The 20,625-nt window shown below is 43.5% G+C and overlaps 1 non-coding gene across 1 annotated transcript; it reads right to left on the bottom strand.

Annotated features, from left to right (window-relative positions):
• Window positions 1-20,158: 20,158 nt before the first annotated feature.
• Window positions 20,159-20,242, bottom strand: Trnas-gga. The gene is given in 2 exon segments: window positions 20,159-20,193; window positions 20,203-20,242. It is a non-coding gene; the product is annotated as a tRNA-Ser (tRNA).
• Between the last annotated feature and the right edge of the window lie 383 nt (window positions 20,243-20,625).

Raw genomic sequence — 20,625 nt, 5'->3', positions numbered from 1 at the left:
CACACCGTTAGGCCGTCTTCCGCTCACGCCCCAACATAGTGCAGCCCGCCTCCAGTGGTGTCGCGATAGGCGTGAATGGAGGGACGAATGGAGACGTGTCGTCTTCAGCGATGAGAGTCGCTTCTGCCTTGGTGCCAATGATGGTCGTATGCGTGTTTGGCGCTGTGCAGGTGAGCGCCACAATCAGGACTGCATACGACCGAGGCACACAGGGCCAACACCCGGCATCATGGTGTGGGGAGCGATCTCCTACACTGGCCGTACACCACTGGTGATCGTCGAGGGGACACTGAATAGTGCACGGTACATCCAAACCGTCATCGAACACATTGTTCTACCATTCCTAGACCGGCAAGGGAACTTGCTGTTCCAACAGGACAATGCACGTCCGCATGTATCCCGTGCCACCCAACGTGCTCTAGAAGGTGTAAGTCAACTACCCTGGCCAGCAAGACCTCCGGATCTGTCCCCCATTGAGCATGTTTGGGACTGGATGAAGCGTCGTCTCACGCGGTCTGCACGTCCAGCACGAACGCTGGTCCAACTGAGGCGCCAGGTGGAAATGGCATGGCAAGCCGTTCCACAGGACTACATCCAGCATCTCTACGATCGTCTCCATGGGAGAATAGCAGCCTGCATTGCTGCCAAAGGTGGTTATACACTGAACTAGTGCCGACATTGTGCATGCTCTGTTGCCTGTGTCTATGTGCCTGTGGTTCTGTCAGTGTGATCATGTGATGTATCTGACCCCAGGAATGTGTCAATAAAGTTTCCCCTTCCTGGGACAATGAATTCATGGTGTTCTTATTTCAATTTCCAGGAGTGTATTTGTTGGAGCTAATGCTATACGTGTACGCGGCGAAACATTGAAGCTTGGTTGACCTTGTAGACTGCATTGTTGGTTAGGTATGAAAACCGGCTGGTTTTGTTGCTATTGCGGTGAAAAACCTCTATTGTTACTAAAATGCGTTAGCGACTACAGAAAATTTTGTACATACTGATGATTAAAATTTTGTCTGTTATTAAAGTTCTCGTGGGTATCATTTCTGGAGCGTCTAATGAATAATTGTCACTTTCGGTAAAATTTGTCATATCAGGTTTTCTTTACTCATTTCTTAATCCTAGATAGAGCAATAGTTGAAGAGCTGTTTTGATAGATATAAAGGATAGCAGAAGAGAAGGCAGCAGTGCAGAAAATTAAAGATGAAACAGCACTACTACAGCTCGGGGCCCTGTGCACGCTACGGCACATATTCATCGAAGTGTAATGAATCCCCTGAGGTCAATTACGCGCTGCAAATAAATTTTAGATTTTGCGTTACAGGCAATGCCGTTGAAAATTCAGAAGCAAATTGCTGTATCCATGCTAATTCTAATTTCTGCATTACAGGCAATGCTGTTGAAAATACAAAGGCAAATTGTCGTATCCAGTTCAATGCGTGTACCTGTGCTTCGTCATTTTTAAATACCTTACATTTTCTTACAGATAAAAATTGCTCGTAATCAACGTTATCGTCACCGAATGTGTGAACAGGTTCTGAATTGCATAAGAATCTGTTAGTCTGTGTCTTTTCGGATTTTAAGTCACGTAGTTTCTGTAAATTACTTAAGTTATACTGGCTGTACGAGTGTGAGAAATGTTCGGAATGTGCCATATGCTGTGATGTGTTATTAACTGAAATATTTTTTATCTCTGTCACTTCTTGCTTTAAAGTTGACAATTTTCTACGTAATGTATTATTAGATGAATCTATCTCACTGATTGTCTGCTGTAGATTTTGGAATTCAGGTGTTTGATTAAACGAAATCGGTGAAGTATCGTCTGATTTGCTGTCATTATTACTTTCAATAACGTCAATATGACTGGCCAATTCATCATATTTTTCAGTCAGTATTTTTACCTGATCGTCGTTTTTAGTGTCAGAAGCATTAATCTGTTTTTGTATTTTACGTGTGGTTTCGTTCAATTTTTTAACGTCAGCTTTAATGACATCGGAATCCTGTGTTAGTTCTAATTGTTCGAGTCTGTCGGTCACTGTCTGAAAGTCTACTGTGTGTGTATCTGTTTTTGATTTTAGATCGGAAATTTCATCACGCAATTCGGTGTTCAACTGTTTGATAGTGTTAATTTCGTCTGATACTGTAGCAATATTGTTGTCTACGTATGTTTTTGCTTTCGTAAACAATTTACGTGTCTCTTCCTGTCTCTGTGCGGTAATTGTTTCCATAACTTGTCGTTTTACTTTATTTTGTTCCTGTATAAATTTACGGAAACGCATTTCACTGTTTTGTAGGTGGTGATTAAAACGTTCGTCAATTTGACTGTTCTGTTGGTCGAATTTCGCATCTACTTTTGCATCCAGTGTGCGCGAAAGTTCTGCTGTCATTAATTTAAACTCGTCGCGTAATTGTGTTGCTTCTTCAGAGCATTGTTTACCGACTGCACTAATTTCGTTTCTAAGTGTTTCTGTTGTAACTGTTCGCATATCCCTTAATTCTTGAGCAACAGATCTAATTTCTTCACTACTCTTCCTAGCACAAGCCTCAATTTCCTCACGTAACTGTTCTTTAGTATCATGACACTGTGCAGCAACGGCTGTAATCTGTTCACTAAGCTGTCTGGAATTTATGTCTTATTTTTCATTAAGTTGTTTGAAATTTTCATTAAGGTTGTCTTGATTTTCACTCTGTTGTTTGGAATTTTTTCCTTATTTTTTAATTAAGGTTGTCTTGTTTTTCATTAAATTGTTTATTGATTTGCAGCAACAATGCCATAATTTGATCCATGCTAAATTTAGCAACTCTATTCTCTGTGCTGTGTGATGGTGTATCTGCAATTGTCACGTTTTGTGTATCCATTTGGATATTCTGTGATTCTTGAAAATGTTTGCTAATCGGATGTGTACCGTTAGTCATTACCTCGGAATTAAATAAATCTGTCTATTTTGAGTATACTGTTCATTTTCGTTAGAAAAATTTGTCTGTTCGTTACGTAAATTTTGCAAACTGGGTGTGTCCAGCTGGGCAGCGTTCATTGTAACAGAACGTACCGCGTCATCAATTGTCGTCAAATTAACAGAGGACACAATTGAAATCGTTTGTTCATCATTAAGATAAAAATCATTATTAGTGGTTGGTACGCACTGATTGTCTGTAAATGGAGGATTGTCATCATTACACTGAGTGTCGCAAGTACTATCGGTCAAGTTATTTGAGTCGGCTATTTCACTCATTACACATCGCGATATACTATTAACAGTTTTTCGCGGCATTTTTACACAAATCAGAATTAAGCACAAATAAAACAAGGACAATGCAAAATGCAACAAACACTATTACAACAAAGAGCAACAAATTGCCGATGATCTGTGGAAGAAAGAGTGACAAATTAGTAAATGCGTTGCGCCAAATGCAAACTACATTTAAGTAAATAAGAGCAGATATATGACTACTTCTCAGAAGATTCACAAAGAAATACTATCCTGGCCGGATGTCGCCAAGTGTAACCTCCCCGCAAAATTAATAAATGAAAAATGAGAATGGAGCCATAGTGTAGCATCTCCGCAAAAATTAATGAATGATAACTGACCATCAAACCCACACAATAATATTAAATAATGAACCATGAACGAAATGTAACCTCCTAACAGAAATAATAATATCTGGTAAATTTTATAAGGACAGATCGCAGGGTGGCAGACACTATCGACGTTCCCTTCTGAACAAACGAATGAACTCGAACAGTGCTTTGGACGAAAATTGGTCACTGTACATCGCCCACTATATTCTGTGCAGACTCTAGCTGCCGGTCTGTGTACTGGAGTTGTGCCCACGACTGCTGTGCAGGGAGGGCAAACCTGACCTCTGCGCTTTGAGTGCAGGTTGTTTATCTCCCAATTCTCAGTGTAGTGTACGGAGGATGGCGCCTGCGTCGATGTTGTGGAGTAACAGCATCTGCTGCAGGATGACAGTGTAAAATAACCTCGGCGCTGTGTACCGAATACGGTGGCCAGACGGACGCTGTGGAGTCACCAGCAACGAGTGCAAACTGTCAGCACACCATTTTCTCAGTTCTCTGTGAGTGCGCAGTACGGTTCAAAGGGGCGTAAGCATGGTGCGCAGCTGAGTCTGAAGGAGGTCTTGTGCCAGCCAGTATCCTAGATAAACTATGTACGTCAGTTCGTCGGTCTCTTGTATAGGTGAAGAGGTCTTTTACACTACGTCAGATTTCGTCCTCGTTCGTTTCCATTTGTTCGAATTGGAGTTGAGTGTTGGTGGTCGTTTGTTTAACTATGGTTGTAACCATGTGTTTTAAATCGTACAAAGAACTGTCATGCTTTATTGAGATGTTTGGTTGCGAAACTTCCTGATTTTACAATACCTTTCAGTGCTTATCACGGTGGTAGTCCTGAAATTGAAATCGTATGTCAGGTATTTGAGTATATGATTTTGACCCCGGGTAGCGACCATTTGATTCCATAAAGTTTACAGTGTAGTTGCGCCAGCATTGTAAGGATTTCGACATGTGTCAAGTTAACCGATGTGCGTGCCGTGTATGTTCAATTGAGTAGAATTTTTGCGTAAATATTTATTTCAAACACTTTTTTGATTGTTTGTAAAGCTGTTTCTCGACACACAACAAATATTTAAATTTAGAGTGACTGAAACATCGCAATTAGTAGTACCCGTCCTACTGATTGCGAAGTTTCAGTCACTCTAAATTTAAATATTTGTTATAATATGATTTTGTTTTAATAGTGGTCACTAGCACTCATTTTGTTATCACTTTTTGTGAATTGTTGTTCCTTAATAGTATACGTACCCCCGAGCATGTTATTTTCTTTTTAAAACAATGTACACGATGCAACCCAGCCGTATATTTTGCTACCAGTTGAACATCAAAGATTAATATTATAGGCAAATGTGATGAAATACACTCCTGGAAATGGAAAAAAGAACACATTGACACCGGTGTGTCAAACCCACCATACTCGCTCCGGACACTGCGAGAGGGCTGTACAAGCAATGATCACACGCACGGCACAGGGGACACACCAGGAACCGCGGTGTTGGCCGTCGAATGGCGCTAGCTGCGCAGCATTTGTGCACCGCCGCCGTCAGTGTCAGCCAGTTTGCCGTGGCATACGGAGCTCCATCGCAGTCTTTAACACTGGTAGCATGCCGCGACAGCGTGAACGTGAACAGTATGTGCAGTTGACGGACTTTGAGCGAGGGCGTATAGTGGGCATGCGGGAGGCCGGGTGGACGTACCGCCGAATTGCTCAACACGTGGGGCGTGAGGTCTCCACAGTACATCGATGTTGTCGCCAGTGGTCGGCGGAAGGTGCACGTGCCCGTCGACCTGGGACCGGACCGCAGCGACGCACGGATGCACGCCAAGACTGTAGGATCCTACGCAGTGCCGTAGGGGACCGCACCACCACTTCCCAGCAAATTAGGGACACTGTTGCTCCTGGGGTATCGGCGAGGACCATTCGCAACCGTCTCCATGAAGCTGGGCTACGGTCCCGCACACCGTTAGGCCGTCTTCCGCTCACGCCCCAACATCGTGCAGCCCGCCTCCAGTGGTGTCGCGACAGGCGTGAATGGAGGGACGAATGGAGACGTGTCGTCTTCAGCGATGAGAGTCGCTTCTGCCTTGGTGCCAATGATGGTCGTATGCGTGTTTGGCGCCGTGAAGGTGAGCGTCACAATCAGGACTGCATACGACCGAGGCACACAGGGCCAACACCCGGCATCATGGTGTGGGGAGCGATCTCCTACACTGGCCGTACACCACTGGTGATCGTCGAGGGGACACTGAATAGTGCACGGTACATCCAAACCGTCATCGAACCCATCGTTCTACCATTCCTAGACCGACAAGGGAACTTGCTGTTCCAACAGGACAATGCACGTCCGCATGTATCCCGTGCCACCCAACGTGCTCTAGAAGGTGTAAGTCAACTACCCTGGCCAGCAAGATCTCCGGATCTGTCCTCCATTGAGCATGTTTGGGACTGGATGAAGCGTCGTCTCACGCGGTCTGCACGTCCAGCACGAACGCTGGTCCAACTGAGGCGCCAGGTGGAAATGGCATGGCAAGCCGTTCCACAGGACTACATCCAGCATCTCTACGATCGTCTCCATGGGAGAATAGCAGCCTGCATTGCTGCGAAAGGTGGATATACACTGTACTAGTGCCGACATTGTGCATGCTCTGTTGCCTGTGTCTATGTGCCTGTGGTTCTGTCAGTGTGATCATGTGATGTATCTGACCCCAGTAATGTGTCAATAAAGTTTCCCCTTCCTGGGACAATAAATTCACGGTGTTCTTATTTCAATTTCCAGGAGTGTATGTTTCTAAATCAGTCTGTAGTGATCAGTGATATGATGTGTGAAGCTCAGACTAGGTTTCTATTAACAAATGGTGACCTGAAATTTGTCCAGTAAAGTCACCGGCACTTTCCACTCTCACTCCCACACGCATCCTGTCGTTCCAACAAAAACTGAGATTCTCAAAACCCAACAAAAATATTATTGGATTGCCAAATAACTCTGCATACGATGCCATATTTTCCTTCCAAGTTCGCGAAGATAAATGCTAAACAGAATATTTGTACTCCCCAATCATTTTCTTGCATTTTCTAATCATTTTCAGGTCTCCTAATTTTTCTTTAAATCCTGCGAAGCCTCTCCAAGTATTCTCTTCACTTTAAACTTCCGGGCTGATAGGCCGTGGCCGATGTATAAAACTCTCCCCTGACGTCTCGTCTCCGATAGCAAGAGATGTTCTCCGAGGTGAAGCGGCGAACCTCGGGGAACGTCTCCCGCAGTCGGAGACCAAACGTCAGAGGAGAATTTTATACATCGGCCACGGCCTATCAGCCCGGAAGTTTAAAGTGAAGAGACTACGGGTCGTGAAAGCCTACATTGCACTCTCCAAGTATTGTTCGCATCTTTTCAGTTTGAGCTGAATTCTTATTAACAGCCCGCCGTAGTGGCCGAGCGGTTCTAGGCTCTACAACCTGGAACCGCGCCACCGCTACGGTCGCAGGTTCGAATCCTGCCTCGGGCATGGATGTGTATGATGTCCTTAGGTTAGTTAGGTTTAAGTAGTTCTAAGTTCTAGTGGACTGATGACCGAAGAAGTTAAGTCCCATAGTGCTCAGAGCCATTTGAACCAAGTGCTGCAACAAGACGTGGCATGGAGACGACTACTGTCTGAAGTTGCGCTGGAGGGAATTAGCACTATGAATCCTGCAGGGCTGTCCATACATCCGTACGAGAACGTGGGGGTAGAGATCTCTTCTGAACAGCACCTTGCAAGGCATCCTAGATATGCTCAATAATGTTCATGTTTGGGGAGTTTGATGGCCAGCGGAAGTGTTTAACCTCAGAAGAGAGTTCCTAGAGCCACTCTGTAGCAGTTCTGGACGTGTGGGTTGTCCCTTTGTCCTGCTGGAATTTCTCAAATCCTTCGGAATCCACACTGGACATGAATGGCTGCAGGTTATCAGAGAGGATGCTTACATACGTGTCACCTGTCAGAGTCGTATGTAGACGTTAGCTGACATGCAGGTACCATGGATTCATATGTTGTCTCCATACCCGTACATGCCCGTCCACTCGATACAGTTTCAATAGACACGTCGACCAGGCAACATGTTTCCAGTTACCAAGAATGTTGATGTTGACGGGCTCAGGAGAGGCGTAAAGCTCCATGTCATAAAGTCGTCAAAGGTACACGAGTCAGCCTTCGCTCTGGGAGCACATTTCGATGATGTTTCGTTGAATGGTTCGCAACCTGACATTTGTTGATGGCCCAGCATTGAAATCTGCAACAATATGCGGAAGGGCTGCACTCCTGTCACATTGAACGATTCTCTTCAGTCGTCGTTGGTCGCGTCTTGTAGGATATTTTTCCGGCCGTAGCGATGTCGGAGAGATGAAGTTCTACCGGATTCCTGATATTCGCCGTATACTCGTGAGATGGCCATACGGGAAAATCCCCACTTCATCGCTACTTCGGAGATGCTGTGTCCCATCGTTCGTGCACCGACTATAACAACAGGTTCAAGCTCACTGAAATCCTAATAACCTGCCATTGTAGCACCAGTAACCAATCAAACAATTGCGCCAGGCACTTGTTGTCTTATATAGGCGTTACCGACCGCATCACCGTATTCTGCCCGTTCACTTATCTCTGTATTTGAATACGTGAGCCTATAACAGTTTCTTCGCCGTTTCAGTCTATAATCTATGGGACTGCTTGAGTTGTAAACCGACACCAAGCCCACTTACAACAGTAACCGAAATGTGGGTTCACATAACACAACCGCGGCGTGACATATCCACTAAGGTCTGTCGAAAACGATTTGAACGGCGAAAGATTGTGTAATGGGTTGGACGTGAAAGTCTTCTCCTATTAAAGGGCAAAACCTTGCATTTATTCCCTCATTAGAACGTGTCCACCACTGACATTGCGGGCTTTCAAATAAAGAATGAAATGGTGGCTTTCAACTACGTAACCTCCGACTCAGAGTTGAAATATTGAAAGTTTTGGCTGATTTCGTTGTCTAGAGGCTGGGATACGTAGTTGCCACATTACAAGCCAAATACTGCTGAGTCTACAAAATACGGTATGAATATACACATGAATCCAAAGGTAGAAGGTTTCTATCACTCGGCAATTGCGAATTTTGAACGCAATATAGACAGACAGAATTTTTCACTCTGCAGAGGAGTGTGCGCTGATTTTAAAACTGTGTGCCGGACCGAGACTCGAACTCGGGACCCTTGCCTTTGGCGGGCTAGTGCTCTACCAACTGAGCTTCCCAAACAGGACTCACAACCCGTCCTCACAATTTTACTTCGGCCAGTACCTCGTTCCTACCTTCCAGACTTCACACAAGTTCTCCTGCGAAACTTGCATGACCAGCACTACTGGAAGAAAGGTTATTGCGGAGACATGGCTTAGCCACAGCCTCGGGGATGTTTCTAGAATGAAATTTTCACTCTCCAGTGGACATAAACAAATAGATGAATAAATATATCTATAAGCATGCTGCTACCGTTCTCTCGTGTAACTGTGGGGTACTCAAGGCCTGACGCGATCGATAGTAACCGGCCATTTTGACCTCCAATATCTCATGTACTATTCCAGTTACATGCCTGTAATTTATACCAATTTAGGTTTACACTAACAGATTTCTAAAGACATGTCGATCGACAAAATCGGTCCCGGTTCGATTCCCGGCGGGGTCAGGGATTTTCTCTGCCTCGTGATGACTGGGTGTTGTGTGATGTCTTTAGGTTAGTTAGGTTTAAGAGTTCTAAGTTCTAGGGGACTGATGACCATAGATGTTAAGTCCCATAGTGCTCAGAGCCATTTGAACCATTTGACAAAATCGGATGAACCGTTTAGATTTTGGAAATTCGTTGCTGGGTGTTACTTGTACAATTAACAGTCAGATACTAAACTTTAAACTAATAAAGATATTGAAAATCTAATTAAACCATCAGAATCGTCGTGCAAATCGGATGAACCGTTTGGATTATCGAAAGTCGTTGCTGGGTGTTACTTGTATAATTTGCAGTCAGATACTAAACTTTAAACTAATAAATATATTGAAAATCTAATTAGACCATCAGAATTGCCGTGCAAAAAATGGTAATGTACATGTTTCTTTTTGAGGTATCATGATTCCTCTGCCTACTATTAATTTCTACGAGGCCTGTTCAGAAAGTAAGCTCCGATTGATCGCCAAATTGAAACCACAGTGAACATCAGAAATGTTTTACTTGTAACAATTAGCTACACCTTTCAGCTACTTCTCTACGTAGTCGCCGTTCTGACTTAGACTTTTGTCATAGCGTTGTACCAACTTTTCAATAGCCTCATCATAGAAGGCAGCCGCCAGTGCTTTCCGCCAATTCTCCACGCTGGCCTACACCTCGTTGTCTGTGTCAAAATGTTGTCTTCAAAGACAGCGGTTCATGTGACCAGAGATGAAACTCAGGGGGAGACAATTGCGTTCTGTATTGTGGGTAATCTCACATTTCCATTTGAAAACGATGCAGGAGCATCTTCATTGCCCCTGCAGAATGCGGCTGAGAATTGTCTTGAAGAAGAAACAGCACGACAGTTATGTAATGTTAGCTGCATAGCTTCAGGCGAAATTTCTCACCAGGCGCTCGTACTTGGCGGCAGACACTATTTTCTAGACATCTTTACGCACTCACTGCGAGCTCAGAAATGAGAAGAGCGACGTGATGCTAACTGGGGTTATACTAGAGACACTACCCAACACATCTGTGCAAAGCTTTATCGGATTTTCATAGTCGTTTCCATTTCGCGACCGATCGGAGCTTACTTTCTGAACGCCCCTCGTATATGAACTGTGAAATGTCTGCCATTAAGGTTTCACAAAGTCCGCCATCTTTGACACTCCCAGCGTACAAGTCTCTTTCATCGACACGGCGTCACCAATGATGCCAGCCACGCGGTCGGCTAGCAACCACGTGGTCCAGCTATTGTGCAGCATCACGCGGTTGCCAAAGAGCCGAGCTTTGACGAGCGTCCTGTGCGGCCCCCCGAACTCCGAACACAGAATATTTCCAGGTCGCCACCACTCGCCCGTTACCTCACAGCATGCTGTTTACAGCATAGCTGCGCCACTAGCAAAGATAGTTGACAATCGGCAACTTTTATCCGCAACCAGATATCACTTCAGTATGGCAAATTCTCCAGTTCGAGACAGGTGTGAAACGAACATTCTAACGACAGAAGTGCAATATAATTCGCCAATGATTGTCTAGGGAAGCTTACTACGTGCTTCGTCGAACGGAAGAAAGCTTTCACGTCAGACACAACTTATGCTATAAATGCATCAGTATTGTGCCTGTATTCATTGAAAATGTACTGGTAAATAAAAGGCAGCTAGGCCATACCATTAAGCATTTATTATAGGAACCATGATTGATTCCAGAATCTCTCAGTGGAATATAAGTGGTCATTTTTATAAGGGGTCATCTCCAATTCAATTTTTCCGGTTTTACAGGTGAAACAGAAAACGTATTAGAAAGCTTACATTTTGCAGAATTGTAATGAATATTTTTTCTTTTATTAGCAAGTTACTATTTAAGTAGTTCTACTGCACAGGCATATAAATTTTACGCGAGAGAGGTGACCAGTTCTCAAAATGATTTTGGGGTTTAAGAAAAGATTGTTTTTCTTTCAGGTTTAGGTCCTATCTGTAATATTTCAAAAATTCCAAATAAGTGCTATGCGCCCAAACAAATAAACTGAAAAAACCTTGAGAACAACACGATGGTTCTGGGAAGTCTGCACATGGAAATAAACCTGGTTTTATAATTCTTGTATTTCATCGGTCGTGGTTGTAGGCCAAAGGTACATCTCATCGTAAAATTCATTGTGTGTATCTGGTTTTTATCGGTACAAGTTTTTTAAATCTGCGATTTTATAATGAGTTCTCCCAGCATGAGATGGATTATTAGATGGATCTGGGATGGACACCAATGACCCAGTTTATCGTTTTTCCAGTAAGGGAAATCGCTTCTCTACTATGCAATCTGTAAAGCGTTTCGCTCCTAGTTCTTGACTCATAAATGGAAATTCGTAATATTCACTGCGAAATAAGATTGTCCTTTCTTAGGGGTTACTCGGCCAAGGACCTTCTTTGTGAAGAACTTAGGCCACTAAGTTTGAATACTGCCATATCTTGATGAGTAACATGCTTTACATTTAATTTATTCGAATCTGATTACCTTTCAATTAGTTCTTCATGCTGTTGAGGAGAATAAATCCTGCCCTGACGTCGAACATTCCTCTTCACCGTCGTAAATCATTGTAGGAGTCAGGTGATTGGGTGTCACATGTGTCATACGTCTGTAGGCGAGATTTCCACACTCCTAAACATCCTTAGGTCCACTGTTTTCGATGCGATAGTGAAGTAGAAACGTGAAGAGACACGTACAGCACAAAAGCTTAGAGGCCGACCTCGTCTGCTGTTCACAGAGACCGCCGACAGCTGAAGACGGTAGTAATGTGTAATAGACAGACAGACATCTATCCAGACCGTCACACAGGAATTTTAGACTGCATCAGGATCCACTGCAACTACTATACAATTAGGCAGGAGGCGAGAAAACTTGGATTTTATACTCAAGCGGCTGTTCATAAGCCACACATGACGCTGGTAAATGCCAAACGACGCCTCGCGTGGTGTAAGGAGCGTAAAGATTTGACGATTAAACAGTGGAAAAATATTGAGTGGAGTGATGAATCACGGTACACAATGTGGCGATCCGATGGCAGGATGTGGCTAAGGCGAATACCCGACGAACGTCATCTGCCAGCGTATGTAGTGCAAACAGTGTAATTCAGAGGCGGTGGTGTTAGGTGTGGTGGTGTATTTCATGGAGGGGGCTTGCACCCCTTGTTATTTTGCATGGCACTATAACATGGGAGGCCTACATTGATGTTTTAAGTACCTTCTTGCTTCCCACTGTTGAAGAGCAATTCGGGGATAGCGATTGCATTCTTCAACACTATCGAGCACCTGTTTATAATGCACGGCCTTTGGCGGAGTGGTTACACGACTATAACATCCCTGTAATGGACTGGCCTGCACAGAGTCCTGACCTCAGTCCTTTGGGATGTTTTTGGAACGCCGACCCACATCGATACCTCTCCTTAGTGCAGCACTCCGTGAAGAATGGGCTGCCATTCCCCCAAGAAATCTCCCAGCATCGGATTGAACGTATACCTGCGAGAGTGGAAGCGGTCATCACGGCTAAGCTTGGGCGATCACCATATTCCAGCATTACCGATGGAGGGCGCCACGAACGTTTAAGTCATTTTCAGCCAGGTGTCCGGATACTTTTGATGATATATTGTAAGTGTGGGGTTCATTTTGAAAACGGGTCATCTCCTAGAGCTGACTGCTTTTCAAAATTAGTGGTATGTTTCTTCTCGGCTACAACGTCCTGTGAGGATGAGACGTGACTTGTTTTCATTAGGACTCACTGAACCCACTCAGAGTACCCTCATCCATCAAAGAAGCATTCTAAAAAAAAAAAAAAAAAAAAAAAAACTTATGACCTCTTTTCAAAATGACCGATTCAATTAAAGATCGGTGAAAGTAAACGGAGACTCCTCATAACAAATATATCCAATGTACATGTAGATTGAAGACGAATGAAAATTTGTATTAAGATAGTGACCCGAACCCAGGTCTCACACTCAATAGGCCGATGTGCCAGCCACCATGCCGCCCTGTCACACTGACTTTGCACACGAACTATCGTAGCTGTAATCCCTCGTCAATCCAAATCCCACTGATGCCTCAACCCACTAGGTATTTCCCATAAATACGAACAGCAATGCAGAGGCTCTCCAAATGTTTTTGTGTATCTCCTGAGAATTGAACTGAACAGAGGATCCTGGCTGAAACCCAGATATAGCTGCTTTAATCAAATGAAACTATACGGTCCCAGAGAAATTTTCAAGTTTCAGACACCTGTGATGTGTACATGCAGACTGAAGTCACCTCCGGCCGTAGTATAAATTTTCATGTCACTTCACTCTGCATAATTCATCATAGATGTTTGAGACGAAAATGTTTATGGAACTATATAGCTTAATTTCATTTAAATGTATCCAGATCGTCTGGTGTGAAAACTAAACTATAGCTATTTCAAAATACAGGGTGGTCCAAAAGCCCGGAAACACCCTCATAAAATTCAAATGGAGTAGCAAACAAGGAAACAGAGACCCTACACACGAGGAACGGGAAGGGGAAACTTAATAGGCTATGCCACCAATATGGCGGCCATCTTGAAAGCCGCCATCTTGGATTCAACTCTAAAATTTCAAATGGGAATGTGGTCATGTGACATATCAAACAGATAGAGAATTTCACCAGAAAAACAATGCCGTTGTTATTTTAAACATAGCTTCATTCATTCTCGGGTCATAGCCAGTTACATGTGGCAGCGGTGGGACGCTCGGCAGCATTTGTGTTATGTGCCGACGAGACATTACGCCGGTGTTACACTGTCCCGAAAGACCACCAACAGTCATAGGAATAGCTTGATATGTTGCCCATTATGTTGGATTGTTAATGCTATCGTCCAAACCAAGTTCTGATGAACATTGACCAATACATCTGGCTGAATCTGACCACACCCATCAACAATGCGCTGCTTTTGATGAAGCAAATCCCGTATTTTCTCAGAATAAACCAGTGCTTTGACATGACCCCAAAGATAAAAATCCAAAGGAGTCAGATCTGGAGAACGTGGTGGCCACTCCACAGCACCCCTACGACCAACCCACTTTTGATATGCTCGCACATTGTGCCCATAATGTGGTGGGGCTCCATCATGCTGGAAGAATTCCGGAAATGTTCCGTCCTCCGTTAACAACGAGGGAAACACTTCTTCATCCAATAACCTCAGATAACCGTTGGCTGTTAACCTACCATCAATAAAAAAAGGTCCAACGACTATGGTACCCCACACACCACACAACACCAGACCATCACTTTTCGTGAGTCAACCGTTTTGGGAGCATCATTCCAGTGCGGATATGTGTCGGACCAGTATCTGTGATTCTGCATGTTCACTTCACCATTGATAAAGAAATTGTCTTCATCACTGAACTGCAGGTGATAGGGGAAACGTGGGTTTATCTGGAGCTGCTCTGTCACCCATTGTGCGAACTGTACCCGACGGTCTGGGTCATCCTCGTTCAGGTGTTGGAGCAGCTGAATTCTGTACGGGTGCCATTTGTCATGCGTTAAAATTCGCAGTATGGAGGTACAGCTAACCCCACATTCTTGTGACAGGCGACGAGTGCTCGGACTCTTGCTAAATAATGCCAACACGCTAACTGTTGTTGCTTCATCGGTGGCGGATTTTGGTCTTCCAGCCTTAGGTTTATCTGCGACAGAACATGTTGCTCGGAATTTGGCCAAAAGCTTGGCACATGCGCTGCGAGTGATGGGCTGTCTGGTTGGGTGACGGCTGTTCTTCTTTCTCCTTACATCAAGATGATTTCAATGTGTTCTTCATGTGTTAAAGACATTTTCTATCCTGTAAATAAGGAAACAATGATTAAAACGTTAGCATGAGTAAATGATACCTAACAGTTAAACACATGCAACATATCAGGCATGGGATACTCACTTTGACCCGTTTCAGTCTCCATTTTATGACTTCTCAGTGCGTAATACTCACGCTGCTCACGCAAGTAATTGGCTATAACCCGAGAATGAATAAAGATATGTTTAAAATAATTTGATATTTTGGAGTTGAATCCAAGATGGCGGCTTTCAAGATGGCCGCCATGTTGGTGGCATAGTCTATAAAGTTTCCCCCTTCCCGTTCCTCGTGTGTAGGGACTCTGTTTCCGTGTTTGCTACTCTATTTGGATTTTATCAGGGTGTTTCCCGACTTTTGGACCACCCTGTATATCACCTAATTAGAACAGAGGAAATTCCTGGCTAAGATAATAACTGATTACTAATCGTTTGTAAAATTTATTCCAGGCAGGAGCACATAAACATAAATTTTTAAGCAGTGGCTTCGAAAATTATGATCCACTGTGCCTGTTTCTGCTTAGCTTCAGTAGAGAAGTCGTTACACTACTTTAAGTACAGTGTTGGATGCTAAGCTATTTTATATTATTCTACCTCAAACCTTCATTGGTTTCAGCATTTAAGTGACGCTCTCATAGGGGTCAAGGTGAAAGTTGGTCCTGTTTTTTTTTCTTACGTTCTATAACCCGGGAATAGTTCGACAAAATTTTTCCACACAAGTGACGTATCATTTGACGCCGCCGCAGCCTGCCCCTCAAATACATTTATCCACACAAAAGATATTGCAATTTATTCTTCGAGGACGTGCTGAAGAATAATGTCTCCCAATTTCTTACGTGAAAAGTTTTAAAGAATTTGAAATGAAACAAACTTTATTAATTTTCTACATATTTATTCTACATGTCTACATATTAATTCTCAACAAAGTTACCCTGGAGACGAACGCATTTATTCCATCGAAAGCCCGTCACTGTACAATATTTGACTTTGATGACGGAGCCACTTCATCACTGCCATGGTAAAGTCCTCCAAGGTGTTTTCTGAATCTTGAAAACAGATGAAAATGGGATGAAGTCGACACTGTACGGAGGATGATCGATGACTGTGAACTGAAGGAGTCAGATTGTTGCAGTTGTCGCCGCGCTCGTATGTGGTCTGCAGTTGTCATAAAGAAGGAGAGGGTGCGCTGTGTGTGGACGAACTCTTCGAATTCGAAACTCGATTACAGCAATCTGTTTCTCGTGCACCTACAAAGTTACGTTATACAGCGCCGCTACAATTCGGCGCCCTCTAGCGGCCGTGGACTGCAAGTATGTACACATTAAGAATGAAGATGTTAATGTTCACAACGTACATTTTCTTTCAAAAATTTTCAGTTTTCACAAAAAAATATCGTAGGGATTACTTTTCAGCACGCCTTTGTAAATAAACTGAGTGTGGAAACGGGTTGTTGTTGCTGCTATGATTTAGCCTACCTACAAATTTTGTACTAGGGACACCCCTGGCGGCCGGCCGCGGTGGTCTTGCGGTTCTAGGCGCTACAGTCCGGAACCGCGGGACTGCTATGGTCGCAGGTTCGAATCCTGCCGCGGGCATGGATGTGTGTGATGTCCTTAGGTTAGTTAGGTTTAAGTAGTTCTAAGTTCTAGGGGACTGATGACCTAAGATGTTAAGTCCCGTAGTGCTCAGAGCTATTTGAACCATTTTTGAACACCCCTGGCGGCCCACACTTGGTTCGTATGAGCTTCAAACCGGCCCTGTCAATAACCGCTGTTAGTCATATTTAGTAGCAATGATTGTGTTATTAAGACGTATGCACAAATTTCCGAAGGAAAACGCAGTACAACGACTACAGGTATCAAGAAACACAGGAAATGTGTCCACAATTGAAAATATGAACGACCATCGCCAATATATTGGAATCATGATAATGAGAATTTGCCGACAGTGGCACGAAACCGGGTTTACCGCTTTAAGCGACCGGTTGGCTTAACCGCTTCGGCTATTCGTTCACGCTGGTTTGTATTTATGCTATGTATTTATTAACCACTACCGGGCCCTCGACTTTAAATAATATACAGCCGATGGTTGTTCATATTCGCAACTGTGAATACATTTACTGCATTCCCAAGTAATTTACCGATAACTCGAAATTTTCCACCTGTTTAACCTTTGTCTGAGTACAACATCATTCCGTTTCACATACAAACAAATTATGACATACAGGTAATTGTATGATCTGACTCATATGAGTTGTGGGTCATCAGCATTGCAGCCACAAGACACTATTTTTCGGCGTTACGTGAAGTGCACAAGTTTACATTTCTAAATATTTAATAAAGTAGCCAACCTTTGCTCGATTCTGTAGCCGTATTACGATCTGACTGAATGTTTACGTATGTTTTTTGAGACAGTATTTTATTATAGATAGCTGCATCACATGCTAATAAAACGAGGTTACCATTAATATTACCTGCCATGCCGTTTTCTAGCATACAATATAAGCTGCAAGAATCCCAATACTGTGCCCTGGAATTAGCCTGACTTCTACATCTGTCGCTGACTCTCCACGGAAGATAGCTTCCTTGTTAATATTTGTTAGGAAATCCTCAACCCAGCCGCATTTAATGTGCATTCTCCTGTTATCCCCGAAGTATGCCTCCCTGGATGTCCTACAAAGAGAGCTAGAGTTCCTCAAAGACATCATGTTTACACCACTGACTGTTCAACTTTTTTTTCCACTATTGCAATTTCGGCCTTAGGTCATTATCAAGTGCATATATTTTGGCTTTAAGCCATGTCTACTTTATACAAACTGACCCATTTATATGTTGTTGTCATTTGCTGTATAAAGTAGACATGGCTTAAAGCCAAAATGGCGTAAACATGATATCTTTAAAGAAACTTCGCATGCCTGTAAATCCCAGTTACAAAAACTTAATTAAGAGCTAGAGTTGTTTCCTGTATAATTATTGATTTAGAGTAGAGTAGAATATCGCTCTGATCGAGATACTCCATTACATTTGAGAATATAATATGTTCTATGATTCTGACAGAGTAATGCCTATTATACTGTGAGCAGGGGAGGGGGGGGGGGGGGGGGAGTGTTTCACTTCCAACCCGTCCGCAGCCTAGAAGCTACTCACTAACGATTTGATTGTTTCCCCGTTAAGCGTGGGAAATTCGTCCCGTGCCATAAAGCGATCTGAAGCTGCGACTAAAACTGGCATTAAGTTACTCCTTCCGTGATCCATTAGTTTTCAGCATGCTACCGTTTAAACTTCATTTCTTTTAATAAAATTTTAGCCGTATGCTTCCGACCACGTTCCGAGTAAGCCGACCGACTGAAGATAGGGCACGTGCGTCCGTTTTACTTTCCAACACAGCTGCGGTGGTATCACTTTGCGTGAGATAATAAGCTATTTTCTGCGTATACAGTGTGGTATTCTTGCAGAAACTGGTGTACCTTGAGCCTTTTCAACTTACAAAGGAAGCAAGTATTCCCTGGCCAGCAATAGTCCACAATATCAGGGCCAGGAACATAGCTGCGGCATAGCTGTTAATGCCTCGCATCCCAAAAATGCTGCCTTGTTGAGATCACTCACTTACGAAGATAATTGTTATAGTATAGGTCTCTAGTGGGTGCCATTTTTCATAGAGCTGCACATACATTGCAGCAATTTGCACGAAATTTGCTTCCTCCATCAAACACTATTTCTTTTTTATTTATGCACTCAATGAAGATGACGTATTAAAAGGCGAAAAGAGTCTGGGTGCTTAAATAAAATTAAACAAAACATAATACACAGCAGGCTAAAGACGTTTTCCTTCTGACCTACTGGAATTATACAAAACTGTCCCACGGTTCGGCCGCTGTTGCAAGTGGCCTTCATCAGGGCTTTATCCTGAGCTGACTGCTGAATGAGAGAGACTTCAGATCTTATACAGTAGCGGAAGAAACTATTTACGTAATTTGATAGGATGCTTGAGGACAGTAGGAGTATAGTCGGACGTTCTCTATTGGTCTTTACATTATTCCTAGTCGCTAGTGGTTTAAGCAGTTCTTGATCGGTGTTTACATTACTTCATGCCATTGGTGGAAACAGACGCCGGCCGGAGTGGCCGAGCGGTTAAAGGCGCTACAGTCTGGAACCGCACGACCGCTACGGTCGCAGGTTCGAATCCTGCCTCGGGCATGGATGTGTGTGATGTCCTTAGGTTAGTTAGGTTTAAGTAGTTCTAAGTTCTAGGGGACTTATGACCACAGCAGTTGAGTCCCATAGTGCTCAGAGCCACTTGAACCTTGGAAACAGACGAATTAGAAACAGGCGGTAGCTGTGACGTAGCGCTGTTGATGATTAGAGAGGCGATAGAAATAGCAAAGCGATCCACGAACATGGATAGCGAGGACGAGTTCGCTTATCTCCACGAATGACAAGAAGTAACGCAAACACCAGTGAAGTATGTCTTTATCCAACAGTGACAAGCAATAATATGAAGACCAATAAAGTACGCACAACTCCCTTTCTCCTGTTCTGAAGCGCCCCATCAAACTACGTAAACACTTTCATCCGCAACTATACAACATCTAAAGTCCCTCTCATTCAGCAGTCGGCCTCGCACAAAGGCGTGAGGAAGGACGCTGGCAACAGTCGTCACAACGTCGAACCATTTTAAGTAATGACAAGACGATCAAAAGTCCAGAAGACTTTTATTGACAGTGAAACTGGAATTATTTAGTGTACTTGTTAAAATTTCACGTCCCTATTGTCATTGTCGTCATCATTATCATCATCACATCATCACAGCTTCCTTTCAAAGGTTAGGCTGTAGCCTGTTCCGAACTCACAAACAAAGTCATTTCCATCTTTTTCTAGGTATTCCAGCATCTCTTTTCCCATTCGGCTCGTATTTCTGGATGTCAAAAATGGTTCAAATGGTTTTTAGCACTATGGGACTTAACACCTGAGGTCATCAGCCCCCTAGAACTTAGAACTACTTAAACCCAACTAACCTTAGGACATGTGTACCCATGCCCGAGGCAGGATTCGAACCTGCGACCTCAGCGATCGCGCGGTTCCAGACTGTAGCGCCTAGATCCGCTCGGCCACCCGGGCTGGCGCATACCAACAATTTCGGAGCTGCCGCTGATTTTCTATAAACAGAAACGAGCATCGGGAACAACATGAAACCAGGCAATTCAGAAGTAAAAATAATCAAATTTTAAAAGGTTTGTAGGGATGTTCTCCTGAACGAAGCACATTGATCTCAAAATGTAACAAATGAATTAGTAGTGAACCGCGTGAAAGAAGGTAGTAAGTTTGGAAGCACGTTATTTCCTCCGAGCTTTGCTTGCAGCCATACTTGACGAATACTGTTGAACGAATGTGGTGTACTTTTCTTTGAATACATCCTCCATGAATCATTAACATGAACTAATTTCTCATTGCAACCTGTGTGGGAAACCGTCATTTATCGCAATGACGATTTTCGAAGACAA

This window comes from Schistocerca americana, chromosome 7 (assembly GCF_021461395.2).
Source record: "Schistocerca americana isolate TAMUIC-IGC-003095 chromosome 7, iqSchAmer2.1, whole genome shotgun sequence".
NCBI lineage: Eukaryota > Metazoa > Arthropoda > Insecta > Orthoptera > Acrididae > Schistocerca > Schistocerca americana.
This window is presented reverse-complemented; position numbering and strand designations above follow the sequence as displayed.